The sequence below is a fragment of the Lagenorhynchus albirostris genome, chromosome 5 (assembly GCF_949774975.1).
Source record: "Lagenorhynchus albirostris chromosome 5, mLagAlb1.1, whole genome shotgun sequence".
Classification (NCBI taxonomy): Eukaryota; Metazoa; Chordata; class Mammalia; order Artiodactyla; family Delphinidae; genus Lagenorhynchus; species Lagenorhynchus albirostris.
This window is the reverse complement of record NC_083099.1, coordinates 35391333-35407273: the sequence shown is the minus strand read 5'-3', so window position 1 is coordinate 35407273 and position 15941 is coordinate 35391333. Positions and strand designations below refer to the sequence as shown.

General features: G+C 41.9%; 2 non-coding genes across 2 annotated transcripts; one reads left to right on the top strand and one right to left on the bottom strand.

Moving 5' to 3' along the window:
- Window positions 1–2540: 2540 nt before the first annotated feature.
- Window positions 2541–2613, bottom strand: TRNAF-GAA (transfer RNA phenylalanine (anticodon GAA)). The gene has a single exon. It is a non-coding gene; the product is annotated as a tRNA-Phe (tRNA).
- A 716-nt stretch (window positions 2614–3329) lies between these two features.
- On the top strand, window positions 3330–3401 carry TRNAA-UGC (transfer RNA alanine (anticodon UGC)). Its single transcript has one exon. It is a non-coding gene; the product is annotated as a tRNA-Ala (tRNA).
- The last annotated feature ends 12540 nt before the right edge of the window (window positions 3402–15941 follow it).

The window sequence follows — 15941 nt, the reverse complement described above, 5'->3', positions numbered from 1 at the left end:
GGCTGCTTCCTTTCTTCCTTATCCTTGGGTTGCAGAAGTAGTAGAAACTGGTGGTATGTCTATTTCCCAGGCACTGGGACCCTCTCTCTCATCTCAAGCATAAAGTTCCCGTAGCCCTTTTGTCTTCAAATTTTCTTCAGTGCCTGGAAAGGTGTTTGGAACCATGGTGAAGGAAAGGGTCAGGTAGGGCATTAGCCTCTTCCTCCCATCCCCATGTGACAGTGAGGCTCTGTAAGCTGCTGCCAATGCCTGTGGCCACAAGACCCTGACTGAGGGGTTGGGGGCGGGGGGGGGAGAAACAGCATTTGCACCTAGTGAATGAATGGTATGAGAGTTGGGGCAGGTGACGCGGCACTGCTCCCAGGGAGGAAGTAATCTCTAACATCTCCAGCTGGATGGTGGCTCCTTTTGGAGAAGGCAAGGAAGGAGGACCAGAGCTGAGCTTCACTGGGGAAAGGGTTGAGTGCCCTCCAGCGCTCTGCTCCATCAGCCAGCCTCAGGCACCTGCTGCTGCCTTTTGGGGAGCCAGCTCTGTCTCCCAGCTATGATGTGCCATCAGCCCCACCCAGGAGGAGCTTAAAATGCCTGCAGGGTAGGTTTCATCACCCCCATTTTAGAGGTGAAGTAACAGATACCCAAATGATGAAGAGAGTGGCACAAGTTGCACCGCTGGTAGTAAGTGGAAGAGCTAAGGCTCCAATCAGGCTTTTGGTCCCAACTCCAGTGCTCTCAGGTCTGTAACTCAGCATAGTCGTTTGGAAAGTTCTTCCACTTTAGTATTTGTAGGGCCTTGGACAAGACGCTTGAGGTTCTAGTAGAGATGATGTGAAGTCATATATGTGGAAGTGTTTACCACAGTGCTAGCAATAACAGGAGCTCAATAAATGGGCTAGGCATGGCAGGGTGGGAGTCAGGGAGGTAAAAACAAGAATAACACTGGGTCTTGGCCCTGAGGAAGTTCATTGTTATGAGCAGTTAGGCTCATGACCTGGTTTTGAACCATGGCTCACTGTAAAGCTGTGTCACTTTGGGAAAGTTTCTTATTCTCTCCATGCCTCGGTTTCCTCATGTGTAAAATGGGTATAGTTGCAGTAAATACTTCCAAAGGTTATTGTGGAGATTAAATGAATGAATGCATGTGAATGCTTTGGCCATGCCTGATCACAGAAGGCTTGTGATACATGGTAGTTTTAAGTACTATTATATAAATATGTAAAAATGTAAATAAAAGATTTAGGGAACAGACAACAAAAACAATGGAAGGAATGACACAAGAGAAAAATGGGAACTTTTCAAGTATGTTCTAAGGAAAAAATTCGCTGCTATGTTTGGAAACACCTGCAAGGTACAACTCATGACCAGATGGCAAATGATCTCGTTCTTAGTTGATCATGAAACAGAGTCCAGAGGATGATGCCAAATCTTTCTTTAAAAAAAAGTGCCGTCTACTTATGCTATGGTTCATTCCAGGCGTCTTCTGCAAGGTCAAGTCCTCTAAACTTTCCATGTTCCACCTGGAGAAAGTCTTTGGTATAGAGCATTGTATTCTTTTCCTTTTGCTACTGTAGCAAATTAGTGCAAAGTTAGTGGCTTTAAGCAAAACAAAATTACTATTTTGTAGTTCTGGAAATCAGAAGTCTAAAAGCAAGGCTGCATTTCTTCTGGAGGCTTCAGAGGAGAATCTGTTTCCTTGCATTTAACAGTTTCTAAAGCCTGCCTCCATTCTTTGACTCATGGTCCTTCCCTTCATCTTCAAAGCCAGCCATATGTAGCATCTTTCCTCTCTGACCTCCCACCGGCCTCTTATAAAGATCCTGATGATTATACAGGGCCCACCAGGATAATCCAGGATAATCTCCATATCTCAATGTCCTTAACTTAATCACACCTGCCATATAAGGTAACATATTCACAGTTCTGGGAATTAATGTGTAGACATCTTTTGGATGCCATTATTCAGGCCTATCACAAGCATCTCCAAGCCAAACACATCTTTCCTTTGCTAAAATGGGCAACCTTGTTTAGAATAACTTGCAGGATCTATTATGCAAATTCTTCACCCCACCATGTGTAAGGAGAGGAAAAAATGCCAATGGTGAGAAGTAAGAACCCTGTCCTACTACTCATCCATATAATAATTGATGTGGGAATTCTGGTGAGATCAGTAAGGGCAGTCTTTTTTTTTTTTTAATTATAAGAATGAATTTTACTATTCACCTTTATCTTGCACATCAAAATTCATTGGACATTGCAATCGCTGCACACACATGGGAGAAGCAGTGAATGCCAGACATTTCCTTTGTTCATGTGCCAAGCTCATCGGACATCAATCACAAGACCCAAATTCAAAGATGAGAGTTTCAGGACTTCCCTGGTGGTCCAGTGGTTAAGATTCCACTGGCAGCTTCCACTGCCGTGTGGCATGGCCGAAAAAACAAAACAAAAAAATGATTGAAGTTTCAAGGATGCAAAGGTAGACCTTTCTGGTAGGGGTTACCAGAATTGCTCCTCCTCATGGATGCTGACTAAAACACTTAACCTGCTGAAACCCGGGATTGAACCAGGGACCTTTAGATCTTCAGTCTAATGCTCTCCCAACTGAGCTATTTCAGCACCTTAGGGGTAAGCTGCCCTGACACTCATTTTTCAAAACTGAGATTGTTTTCAATCCATTTTTAGAACATTTCAGACTTCAAAAATGTTGCTCTCTCATTGTCCAATATATTTATCCACCCAAAAAGTTAGGAATGTCTTCCATGTATGGTGCTTGCATCCAATTCCTGGTGGTGTGGGATGGTAGGAGGAGAGAGACTGAAGAGAAATGATGGGGATTCATTGGAAAGTCTCTCTGCTCCTCTGACACAGCTCAGAAAATTACAGAAAAAATTTTCTTTTTAATTTCTTAGAGTCCCTTATTTTTTTCTCTTCTTTTCATTCGTTCTTGAATAATATTCAAAGATTCTGAGAAACGGATTAATTTTTGTTAATGTGGAATCAGTTTTCTGTTTCCTGGTGATAATTTCAAGTGAGCTGGTTTCTTTGTTTTGTACGCTTCCATCTACTCTGTCATAGTCTTTTGGTCCAGGTGAGAAGGTCTTGGAGAGGACTGACCTGGCTGAGAAGAAACTAAGAGCAGGAATGGTAACAATTTGGGTTTAGAATTTACTATCCTTGAGCATAGCCATCCACCAAAAATAGTCTAATTTAAAAATTGTAGAAATAATGGAGTTAACAGAATAAATTTTCTGACAAAAGGAAGTAGCTTTGCCAAAGAATACAGAAAATAGGTATATTTCCTAACATACCGAAAAAAGAGGCAATTGTCACTTGGGGGTGTAGCTCAGTGGTAGAGCCCATGCTTTGCATGTATGAGGCCCCGGGTTCAATCCCCGGCACCTCCATGAGGATTTTATCTTTTTTCTCATCTCCAAGGTATTTTATACCCATACCTTCCTTCAGTCCTGTGGAATATGCTCTCCTACTTTTCCACTTTTCACTACTTTTTTTTCCCTTGCTTACATGGAAAGCAAACATGATTGGTGCAACTGCAGAAGGAATAAACAAGAGAAGAAGAAGGAAAAAAAAAAAGGCTTATTCCACATCCACTAATGTCACCAATTTAACCAGCTTTTTCACCTAGACTACCATTTTATGATACTACTTAAGAGAAGGAAGATCCAAAGTAAGCCAGGGAAAAAAATAAAAAGAAAGAAACCTGTGTGCACTTTCTTTAGCCAGAATAACTAATCCTAAAGATACTAGCCATGGGAAAAATTAGGGTGCTGTGAGCGGGATTCCAAGCACCTCTGGAAAAACACTTTGGAATGCAAACTGAATGCCTTAGACACATTCATGAACCTTTATTACATACGTGGACTAGAACACATGAATTTGAACAAGGGCTTCTGTTTCTCTGGTAAGAGCCTGGAAAAAGACAAAATAAGGAAAGCTCCACCACCGACCTACTTTAATTTTGGAGACAAAGTGTTGTTCATCCCCTGCCATAGAGAACACTTGGCTTTCAGATAAATTCAAGTAATGGAGAGGTCTTGGCTCCTAAATAGTCAACCATCTCTTTGTTTCCTTCCCATCCCTTCCACTGAATTCTCAAAAAGTTGAGAAGCAGATGCTCAGCAGCAAGTGGGTGCCGTGGAGTCAGGAGACGTTCCCTTTCAATAAACCAGACCCCGTGGGCAGTATTTCTGCTCAAAGGTTGTCCTTTGGGGACTGGTGGAATTGACGCTGTTTCCTTTTACAGATGGCTTAAGGGATCTGCAATTTCTGAAGAGATAAACACTTTACCTGGAAGCTGATGGCAGAAAATGAGACTTTTATTGGTCTTCTTCTAAGGAAATTTTAGGATCATAACAGTAACCAGTATAAATCAAAAAAGAATGAGATCAGCCTAGGAGCAATCTCATTTCTTTGTTTTTTCACAAATACTAATAATAAACTCCTTATCTACTCGTCTTTTTTTTTTTTGGCTGTGCCACATGGCATCTTAGTTCCCTGGCCAGGGATCTAAGCCATGCCCCCTGCAGTGGAAGCACAGAGTCTTAACCAGTGGACCACCAGGGAAGTCCCAGTATCTACACATCTTAATGCATAACAGCTCTCACTCTATCTATTCTTCAGAGGCCTTCTACTTCTAGTTGCATAAATGTCCAAACTTGAGATTCAGAGATATCAACAGAATTCCAGATTCAGCTTACAATGTATGTAGGCAGACATCCTCAAGAGGCTATCTTGTAGACATTTAAAATATGTCATATCCAAATCCAAACTCAACATTTCCCCTTTTTTGAAGGTCAGTCTTTTTTATTGGAACTAAAAATTTTTAAATATCTTGAGAAAGGAGCAGGTCCAAAATAAATTTTATTTACCCACCAAAACACTTTTATAGCACGTGATATATGCCAGGCACTGCTCTAAGCACTTCATACATAGTCATGCAATCTGCTAACCACCTCATGAAGTACATTCTATTATCATGGCCCTCATTCTATAGACCAGGAAACTGAGACAGGACCAAGGTGAAGGGATGAGCCCAAAGGTCACACAGCTAGAAGTGGTGGCTCCTAATGAAGTGGTATCAGATGATCGTGGACAGCAGAACCCCTGGTTCCAGTGACCTTGGGCACTCACCACCCAGGGCTTTATGTATCCTCAAACCCACAATTCTCAGAATGTCCCATCAGGGTGGCTTTTTGTATAGATGGTACAGCACAAACATGGGGAGAAGTAGTTTTCACCTACTGGAATATCTTTGTCTCACCTCTGAAAAGAATAAGGGCCCCAGGAGAGAAAGGAGGAGGTACTTTTAGAATCTAAGAGCTGGGACAGATCTTAATGATTAACCTGATTATCAAGGTTACCCAAATTTCTAACCCTGGGGCAAAGCAAAGTAGCTGAGCTAGCCTGGGGGTCCAAATGTTTTGCTTGGATCTTCTGCCTCAAGCAAGAAAACATCTTTCAAGACTCAAATTCTATGCCAGGGGATAGGGGTGGTGGTGGTGGCATGAACTGGGAGATTGGGCTTGACATGTATACACTAATATGTATAAAATAGATAACTAATAAGAACCTGCTGTATAAAAAATAAATAAAATAAAATTCAAAAAAAATGAAAAGAGAAAAAAAGACTCAAATTCTAGCTTAAAAATTCATGAAATATTTTTTTTAATTTTCCTATCCTTTTTTTAAAATTGAAGTATAGTTGATTTACAGTGTTGTGTTAGTTTCAGGTGTACAGCAAAGTGATTCAGTTATATATATATATATATATATATATATATATATATATATATATATATATGCTTTTTCAGATTCTTTTCCCTTATAGGTTATTACAAAATATTAAGTACTGTTCCCTGTGCTATACAGTAGGTCCTTGTCGGTTATCTATTTTATATATTGTGGTGTGTATATGTTAATCCCAAACTCCTAATTTATTCCTCCCCCATTCTAAACCTTCAATGTTTCTCTATTAATGAACTGTTTTTCTAAAAATAATTCTTTGAATAAAATTAACAGAACATTGAGGAAAAAACTTTTTTTCTTTTGTTTCCCCCTCTCCCCAGCCTTTCCCTAACTAAAATAACATTTGTAGTATCTTTTTATCTTTATTTTGGTCTTCCCAGCACAGGAAGTGTTTTGAATCTGAGGGGAGCCCTCCCATCGTGGAGCCTCCCCCTCCCCCGACAGAGGCTGAGTTAGCAGGTAAAGTACTCGCTTGCCCAGACTCCCTCCAGCCAGGGCTTCAGCCTGAACTGGTGATCTAGGCTGTGCCAACCTGATACACTTGACAGGACTTGCACTCGGGAATTGAAGGGAAGCAGTGGCCCCTGACAACATATGTTGGCATTGGAACAGCAGTGAGGCATCACTTGGGGGTCTGCCCTCTGGGCTTGAAACCTGGTCCTCTAGACATCTCAACATTTCTGGGAGCCCACAGGTATCCAATGAGTAAATTCTTTAGCCAGAGTCTCCTATCACTTGCAAGTAAACCCTTGGTAATATTTGTATTTGCAAATACTTATCAAACACCACATGCCACGAACTGGTCTAAGAGTTTCTCATGTACAGACTCACTTCATCCTCACAGTAACCCCATGACACGGGTACTATGATTATGCCCCTTTTACTGGTGAGGAGACTGAAGCATAGTAAAGAAAGCAATTTGAGGCTAAGTAATTTTTCCCAAATTATTATTTTTTAAAATATTTATGTATATATGTATGTATGTATTTATTTGGCTGCGCCAGGTCTTAGTTGGGACATGTGGGATCTTTGTTGCAGCATGTGGGATCTAGTTCCCCAACCAGGGATCAAAGCCAGACCCCCCCCGCACCTGCATTGGGAGCATGGAGTCTTAACCACTGGACCACCAGGGAAGTCCCTTTAAAAAAAAAAAAATTATTTATTTGGCATTTGCTCCAAATTATAAGCAATGAAGTAACAAGGCTAGGATTTGAACCAGGCTCTCTGGATCTAAATCTGAGCTCTTAATCACCACACATACTGCTTCTCTACAGGTTTTAAATTTTATTTATTTATTTATTTTACTGATTACATAATAACTGCTCATCATAGAACCATTCAAACACTATAAAGAGTAGAAAAAAGAAAATAAAGCAACAGTACTGCTTATAGTAAACCATTGTCTATAGCTGTACTAGCTACTTAAGTTTAATTAAAATTAAATAAATTAAAGATTTGGTTCCTCGGTCACACTAACCACATTTCACGCGCTCAGTAGCCACATGCGTCTCTTGGCTACTGGTTTGGATAGCACAGCATGAATAGAACACGTTTCCATCATCATAGAAAGTTCTGACCGGCAGCCCTGAGTAATTTGGCCTTTTTTTCATAGTTCTCTGGGACAGTGAACAAATACATGTAATTTTATATAACTGGAGTATTTTGCATGCTGTTTTTATTGTGGGACTCTAGTTATTTTCTCTTATCTACAGCTTATTTTTTCTTGCTTTGACCCCTCCCCTGTCTTGTCGGGATAAGCCAGGTGGGTAGGAGACCTTCCGGGCCTTCCCCTGGGCTCTTACCCTCATGGAAAATTTCATATCACACGTAGAAGGGCTTGTAGTTGGTAAACATTTGCTTTTTTCCATTAATAAAACATCGTGGAAATACTTCTGAGTCAGCCAATCCAGTTCTTACTTATTCTTGTTAGTGGCCTTGTGGAATTCCACGGTTCAGATATAACAATATTTTGAGGTACCTTCAGCCTCTTTCCCAGGAGTAGGATGATTAGATTGAAAGGCATGTTTATATTTAATTTTCATAGATATTACCAGCTTCTAGCCCAAAGGTGAGACTGATCCCCATTTTCTCCTGCAATGAGTGAGTATATTCTGCCTTCTCCCTTCCCCTTCTAACTCACTGCCCCCAGACACTCCACATCTTGGTCCACCATTAGGTGCTGTCACACGTCTAGATTTTTCCAGAATTATGATTGAAAAGTGGTGTCTCTCTACAGTGGCAAACCGACCCTGGTGAGAGCAGGTGCCCAAGGTAAAACCAATAAAAGATTGCAAACAATGTCAGTTTGCTTTTATCCATCACCACATGTAGGCCATTCTAACAATGTCAGTGATAACGTACTCCACCCCTCAAAAATCTTTTGTTGCTGTTTGTGGGAATGTAAATTGATACAGTCACTATGGAGAACAGTATGGAGGTTCCTCAAAAAAACTAAAAGTAGAGTTGCCATATGATCCAGCAATCCCACTCCTGGACATATATCTGGAGAAAACTCTAATTCGAAAATATACATGCAACCCTATGTTCATAGCAGCACTATTTACAATAGCCAACACTTGGAAGCAACCTGAATGTCTATTGACAGATGAATGGATAAAGATGTGGTACATATATACAATGGAATACTACTCAGCCATAAAAAAGAATGAAATAATGCCATTTGCAGCAACATGAATGGAACTAGAGATTATCATACTAAGTGAAGTAAGTCAGAAGGAGAAAGACAAATACCATATGATATCACTTATTTGTGGAATGTAAAGTATGACACAAATGACCATATCTATGAAACAGAAACAGAAACAGACTCACAGACATAGAGAACAGACTTGTGGTTGCCAAAGGGGAGGGGGTGAGGGAGGGTGGATTGGGAGCTTGGGATTAGCAGATGCAAACTATTATATATGGAATGGATAACTAACAAGGTCCTACTGTATAGTACAGGAAACTATATTCAATATCCTGTGATAAACCATAATGGAAAAGAATATGAAAAAGAATATATATATGTATAACTGAGTCACTTTGCTGTACAACAGAAATTAACACAACATTGTAAATCAACTATACTTCAGTAAAATAAATTTTTTAAAAATCTTTTTTTGGCCTACATTCTAAGCTATTGCTGTGGGTACTGTTGAGTTTTAATAATATGTGTAAGCTTCGAGTCCCAGCTATACAACTGGCCTCCAATGCACACAAACTCAGCCATACATATTTGTTTAAAAGTGAATTATAATGTTTTTCAATAATTCTAGCTCACTTCAGGTGTGGCTTGTGTCTCCAGTCCCTATGGTACCACACACTCGTGTTTACACTGGAGATTCATAATAAACCTGGAGAGTTGGATGTAATTTTTCTGTTTGGAGATTAAAGTACACAACAACTTTTTCAAATAGAATCAGGCTTGAATCACGTATTCTGAAGCGCCAAGCTTTATCATTGTTCCTTGAAGGTCAGTGCACAGAAACTGTGGAGAAAGCCAGGAATAATACAACAACTGCAAAAAAGTAAGGAAATAGGCAATTCCGTGGAAAACAGAGTCAAATTTTGAAGAAGAACTCCAGGAAACATGACAAAAGGTGCTGGTCTTCTATTGCCAGAAGAAATCAAAAGGACAGTCTTTGAACACCTGGATAGTTTTCACCAGGAAGAAGACACTCATTCTAAAGCAATGGATCAAATAATTTCAGTGTTCACTATTTAGTCATTTTCTCTAAATTCAGTGTAAGAGGAAAATCTTCAGGGATTTTACTAAATGTAATAGAAATTTATGATGAATCTTCTGGTGAAAACATTTCAGTGGAAATGTTTGAGCTACAGAGACATATGAAGACTGCTGAGAACAATCCTGAAGAAACAAAGATGTGGAAAATGATGCATTTCTGACATTCATTATAAATTGAGGTTTTTATGAATCGGTTAAATTTATCTTTATGTTTAAGACTTTTTTTTTTTGAGAACTAGGTGCCTCTCTTTTTATTTATTTACTTATTTGGTTGCACTGGGTCTCTTAGTTGCGGCAGGCAGGCTCCTTAGGTGCTGGAGGTGGGCTCCTTAGTTGTGGCATACAAACTCTTAGTTGCGGCTTGCATGTGGGATCTACTTCTGTGAGCCGGGATCGAACCCGGGCCCCCTGCATTGGGAGCGCAGAGTCTTACCCACTGTGCAACCAGGGAAGTGGGTAAAAGTCCGTTTAAGACTTTTCTTAATGATTTGAATAACTTACTTCGAGTGAAAGAAAACTTTCAGAATTAAAATTAATAAAAACTGTCTTCGGGCTTCCCTGGTGGCGCAGTGGTTGAGAATCTGCTTGCTAATGCAGGGGACACGGGTTCGAGCCCTGGTGTGGGAGGATCCCACATGCCGCGGAGCAACTAGTCCCGTGAGCCACAACTACTGAGGCTGCGCATCTGGAGCCTGTGCTCCGCAACAAGAGGCCGCGATAGTGAGAGGCCCGCGCACCGCGATGAATAGTGGCCCCCGCATGCCACAACTAGAGAAAGCTCTAGCACAGAAACGAAGACCCAACACAGCAAAAATAAATAAATTAAGTAATAAACTCCTACCCGCAACATCTTCTTAAAAAAAAAACAACAAACAACAAAAAAAACCTGTCTTCCATGAACTGTTAGTGAAGAGATAGGTAGGCAAATCTGGCTATTCTATTTAACATGAATATGCAAATTTGGACCAAATCATTGACATTTGCAAAAGTTAAGGCTCAAACACAAGAACTATAATGTTATTTCATCACTGAGATGGCATAGGTAAGTTTTTCTTTTTCAAAAATTGCATTTATATAATTTTAAAATGTTAATCATCTTTTATCCGTTGTAATGTAATACTTATTTAAAAATTTATTTACTGACATAATTATGCACATGCAATTCAATAATAGAAAAATTTACTGTCTTCATTTCCCTTCTGATCATTGTTATCATCAGTTTCATTTTGTAGTTATTACTGAAAATCCTTTTGCAGTAGAGAGGAGGGTAGGATGTTATAAAATGATTCAAAAGATACAAAATATTTTCAAACAGCCAGAATTGGCCTTGAATAATATCCTGATACACTGAGCTTTATAGTTGTTCCTTGAAGGTTGGTGCACAGAAATTGTGAAGCCATTGGGCACTTGGCATGATTAGCGGAAGAATGACCACAGACATCAAGCAGGACAGGCACGACCACAAAAGGAGCCATAACTGATTGAATGAGCCATTTGCAGCTTCACTGCACCACCTTGGGTCCTTGGATCCTCACGGCTTATCTTTGAAATAAGCCCCTTTCTTTCACATGCATTTCCCTGACTGCAGAGAAGCTGAGCAGTTTTTCATGTTTATTGGACAACTGACAGGCTTCTTCTATAAATTCCTCATCTGTATCCTCTCTGGGATGGTGATACTCAAGCTGTTTGCGTCTGGGACCCCTTTGAGAATATGATGAAGCTTATTATGCATCCTTTTCTGAGAAAAATACACACATGTTAACTTGTGCAGACCTCCGCACCCAACTTCAGGGCGCTCAGAAACCTCCTCTTCCTCATTTTACAGATATAGAAATTCAGGCCCAAGACCTCAGACTAATTTGCAGCAAGTTCCATGCCCTGTGAGGCTCGGTTTTCTCATCTGCAGAATGGGAACACTCCCACTTAACCTCACAGGATTAATGTAAGAATCGAATGAGTTAACATCTAAACATACTAGTTTAGAAATTCCAAAATTACTGCAAGGGTTGACCTTATTTTTCTTTTTTCCCCCTCAGAGCCCCCCCCTCCCCAGTATAAATTAGTTCCAATGTTTAAAAATTGAGCATTCTCACACTTTAATAACCTGCAGTCCATGCTCCATCTCAGAAAACTGGAAGCTCCAGCAATACTGTCCCGTGCTAGGGAGGGGCTGGACTGGAGAAGCAGCATGCCTTGGTTAACAAGGCAACAGCAGGGGCTGCAGGTTATCCTCTGAAAGCGGGGCGGCCTCACTCACTCACTTTACCTGCCAGGCCAGGTGGGCCCTTGGGCTGGGGAGTCCTGCCCTGGGCATTTGCTATTCCTCTGCACATGCCTCCGGTCAGGTCTCAGTCAAATTAGTCACATAAAGGTGATAAGGTTTGATACTGATTGAGGTAATGCTATCTTTGTTTGGGAGATTTGCATTCTAATGGGATTTAAGGGAAAGACTGTCCTAATCCTATCACTCCCTGACCACGAAAAATCCCAGTAATTATGTGAGAACTTTTTTGCACTCTTGGCCAGGGACTAATGGTAGAATTGTGTTGCTTTTGCCTCCAAACTATTTCGTATTCAGTCTGTTTCTATCCATCACCACTTTTGAGATGGTCAAGGTTGGATCAAGAGTTCAGTTTTGGAGATACTTATTGGAGTTGAAGGTATAAATTTGAGAGTCATTAGCTAGTAGATGGGGCTCAAAATCATGAGATTAGATGAGACCACACTAGGGAAAGGATGGTTTAGAGCCACATAGAACTGATCTTGAATCTTTCACCACTTAGGTACTTGGGCCAATTATGTAGCCAGTTCATGCCTCAGTGTCCTCATCTGTAAAATGGGGTAATAATAATACCCATTGCATAGAGTTCTCAGGAAGAATTAATGTGATAAAGGATGTGGACTATAAATAATAAAATGCAGTCACTTATGTCAAAGGGATCTACCCTGGAGCCAGGAAGGCAGTAGGGAGAGGGAACTTAACATACCTCCACCCAGATATAATATAAACTTTTGACCCAGGCATCCACAGGCCACCTAGAACTCATTTTCTTTACGCCCTAGAAACTGCAGCTCAGCAAGCAATCTGCTGCCAAGTTAAGTATCTGAATGTCTGCTGGCACGCGTTGTAGTTCTGTAAAACAACCTATGTAACTTCTCTGAATGTCTCAGTCTGTTGTCTTTACAAACACCTGCTATTCTCTATTTGTAAGGCCAACTGGCCCGAGGCAGGGGAACGCAATCAGACTCACAGGTTGCATCAGACCGAAACTTTCCGAAGCACCCAGTTCCAGAAACTGACCTGGAGACTTTCCGGAGCACCCAATTCCAGGAACTGACCTGGGGACTTTCCACCCCGCCCAGCCTTCCCGCCTTTCGAGGGGCGGGACTAACGGTCCCAAGACTGATGCGACCGGCACCAGATATTGCCACGATACCCGAAAAGACCACCAAATAAGGAATACCCTGCGCCTTCCCGGATTCGCCACACCCCTTTCCCTTCTTCCCCTATAAATTCTGCCCAAACCCTCGCCCAGGCGCGACTTCTTTGGCCCCTTTCTCTCGGACCAGGGATCCTCTCCCGGGAGCGTTCCCAAATAAAGTTTGTTTAAGCCTTCCTCCGTTTCTTGGTGCCGTTCGTTCCTTACACTATTTCCCTTGGAGCACATTTGAGTTGCTATTGGAATTGGTACACCTCCCAAATTGCAATTCTTTTTTTTTTAATTTTATTTATTTGTTTGTTTATTTTTGGCTGCGTTGGGTCTTCGTTGCTGCACGCGGGCTTTCTATAGTTGCAGCGAACGGGGGCTACTCTTCATTGCGGTGCGTGGGCTTCTCGTTGCGGTGGCTTCTCTTGTTGCGGATCATGGGCTCTAGGCACGCAGGCTTCAGTAGTTGTGGCATTTGGGCTCAGTAGCTGTGGCTCGCGGGCTCTAGAGTGCAGGATCAGTAGTTGTGACACTCAGGCTTAGTTGGTCCATGGCATGTGGGATCTGCCCATACCAGGGCTCGAACCCGTGTCCCCTGCATTGGCAGGCAGATTCTTAACCACTGTGCCACCAGGGAGGCCCCCAAACTGCAATTCTTACAACCCTAAAAAAACTCTTGTTTGCAGCCTTCTGTGGGTTCTTTTTTGGTCAACAAGGACTAGCATAGCACCTGGCCCATAGTCCAGCTCTCAGTAAACACAGGCTGTGTTATCACTACAGATGAGGACACTAATTCAGAGAAATCGGTGGCTTATTCTAAGTCATCCAGTGAATAGATGGGAAATCCTCGGCTCAGAGGATGGGCTTACCCCTTCTCACAGCAGCCCTGTCCCTGTGGATCCCAGCTCAATGTCTATAGCTCAGTTTGGGCACTGGGATTCCAGGACCTGTCCCCAAGTCCTTGTCAAAGCAGCTTCAGGGGACTTGCTGGTGGGCTCTCTGTCTGTGCTGTGGTGCTGGATTAAAGAGCTCTAGTCCCCACCTTTAGGGGCAAGAATCCACTGGTAGCTGTTGATTTTCATACAAAAAAAAAAAAAACCCAAAAGATGCTGATTTTCATACCAAATGCCAAAATTGGGAGGTAGGGCTCTAGTTCTCACAGGTGCTACTTTCTTTGGATTGTGGGCCAAAGGCTGTCCTTGAAGTCACCAAACGCTGAGGGAACCAGAGTGAAACTTGCATTCAGCCAGGAGACGGACGACCCAAATTCCATTACATTTAGCAGATTCCTATGTTCATGGGATCTTTCCTCTTTTCCCATCTGTAGAACAGTCATATTCACACTGAGTAGATACTTGGCCTTTTAGGAGTGAAAGCTTTAATGAAAAGATTGCATATGGGGTTTTAGGAACAATCCACAAACTTTGTGGAGAAGCAAGAATGTAGATGATTGTGGGTGGGATCATTGTTGAGGACTTTCTGATGTAAATCCTAAAATTCAGAAGCCCAAAAATGGGATGATCTGCTTGTTTCAACATAGAGCTGATCTGGGAGGTATTTGTGGGCCTGTTGAAGGATGTGATGATTTCAATCATTCTGTAAAGACTGGGTAGACTTCTGGGGCTGAAGACCCATGTCCAATTACCTACTATTTCTAGAGCAGTGGTTTTCAAAGTATGGCCTTTGGACCAGCAATATCAGCATCACCTGGGAACTTCCTGAGAGGCAAATTTACCCCAGAACTATTGAATCAGCAACTCTGGAGTTCAGACCCAGCAATCTGCGTTTTAACAAAACTTCCAGGTGATTTTGATGCAGCTCAATTTGAGAACTACTGTTCTTGAGTATAACTAACTGCAAATCTGAATAAGCCTCTAAGAACACTGGAACCCAGGGCGGTAAGGAGTGTGCTGGAAACGGGGTGAGAGGCAGAGGGAAGAGGTGAAGGACTGGCAGCTTGGTGTGTAAATCTGTAAGTAGGTACTGTAGGGGGTCCCCGGGAAAGGAGAACCAGGCATGACTTTCTTGACATAAGAGAAGCCATTTTGGGATCTAAGCCTGGCCACAGTGCTTGCCCTTGAACAGGTCTCAATAATTAATGATCTTAAGGGAACAAAAGAACAAAGAAACGAAGGACTGTTATCAGGCAAGAGAGTAACAATAGCAAAGATAACAAATCATGTAAAAAGGCTCCCAGTTCTACTTCAATGGTAAAGATTAGTCTGAAGCTCAACCACCAGATCTACTGGAACCTAAGGGATGATGATGCTGACATTTTCTGACTTCAATCAGCTAAAGCTTAGACTCTGTTGACCTTTGCACCAATTCTATGCTGAATTCTCCTCTGCTCAAGCCCTTCATGGATATGCAAACACCACCCAAGCCCCTCATGAATATGCCTGTACCCTTACCTTAAAACTTCCCCAAGTTTGCTGTTTGGGGGAGAAACTGCTTTGGGAAAGATCCCAGGTGTTCTCCTTATTTGCTGCAGGTAATAAATCCTTCCTTCTCCTGATCTTTGGCCTGGTTGTGTCTTTTGGCTCAACACCCACCAAGAGACAAACCCAGTTTTTGGGTAAGAAATCCACAGATTATAGCATTTCTTCAAGTATAATTATGCAGTCTGAACTGGGAGTCAGCCTGTTACCAAATACAAGTCCATGTGCCCAATGCACAGTGAGGCCAAACAAACCAAAACGTCAGAGTTTGGAGCAGAAAAAGGTTTATTGCAGGGCCATGCGAAGAGAATGTGTGGCTCATGCCCCCCAAAACCCTGAACTCCCCGAAGCGTTTCAGCAAAGCATTTTGAGGGCCAGGTGACGGAGGGGGGATCATAGGGTGTGTGATCAACTCCTGCATAATTCTCTGATTGGCTGATTTTGAGGTAACAGGGCAGTGTCACAGGGGTTAACATTATCAATCCTTAGGTGCCAGTAGGTCGGGGGGCTCTGTGCTCATGATCATCAAGCAGTTCATTTCTTCCTCTTGGTGGTGGTTTTTAGGAT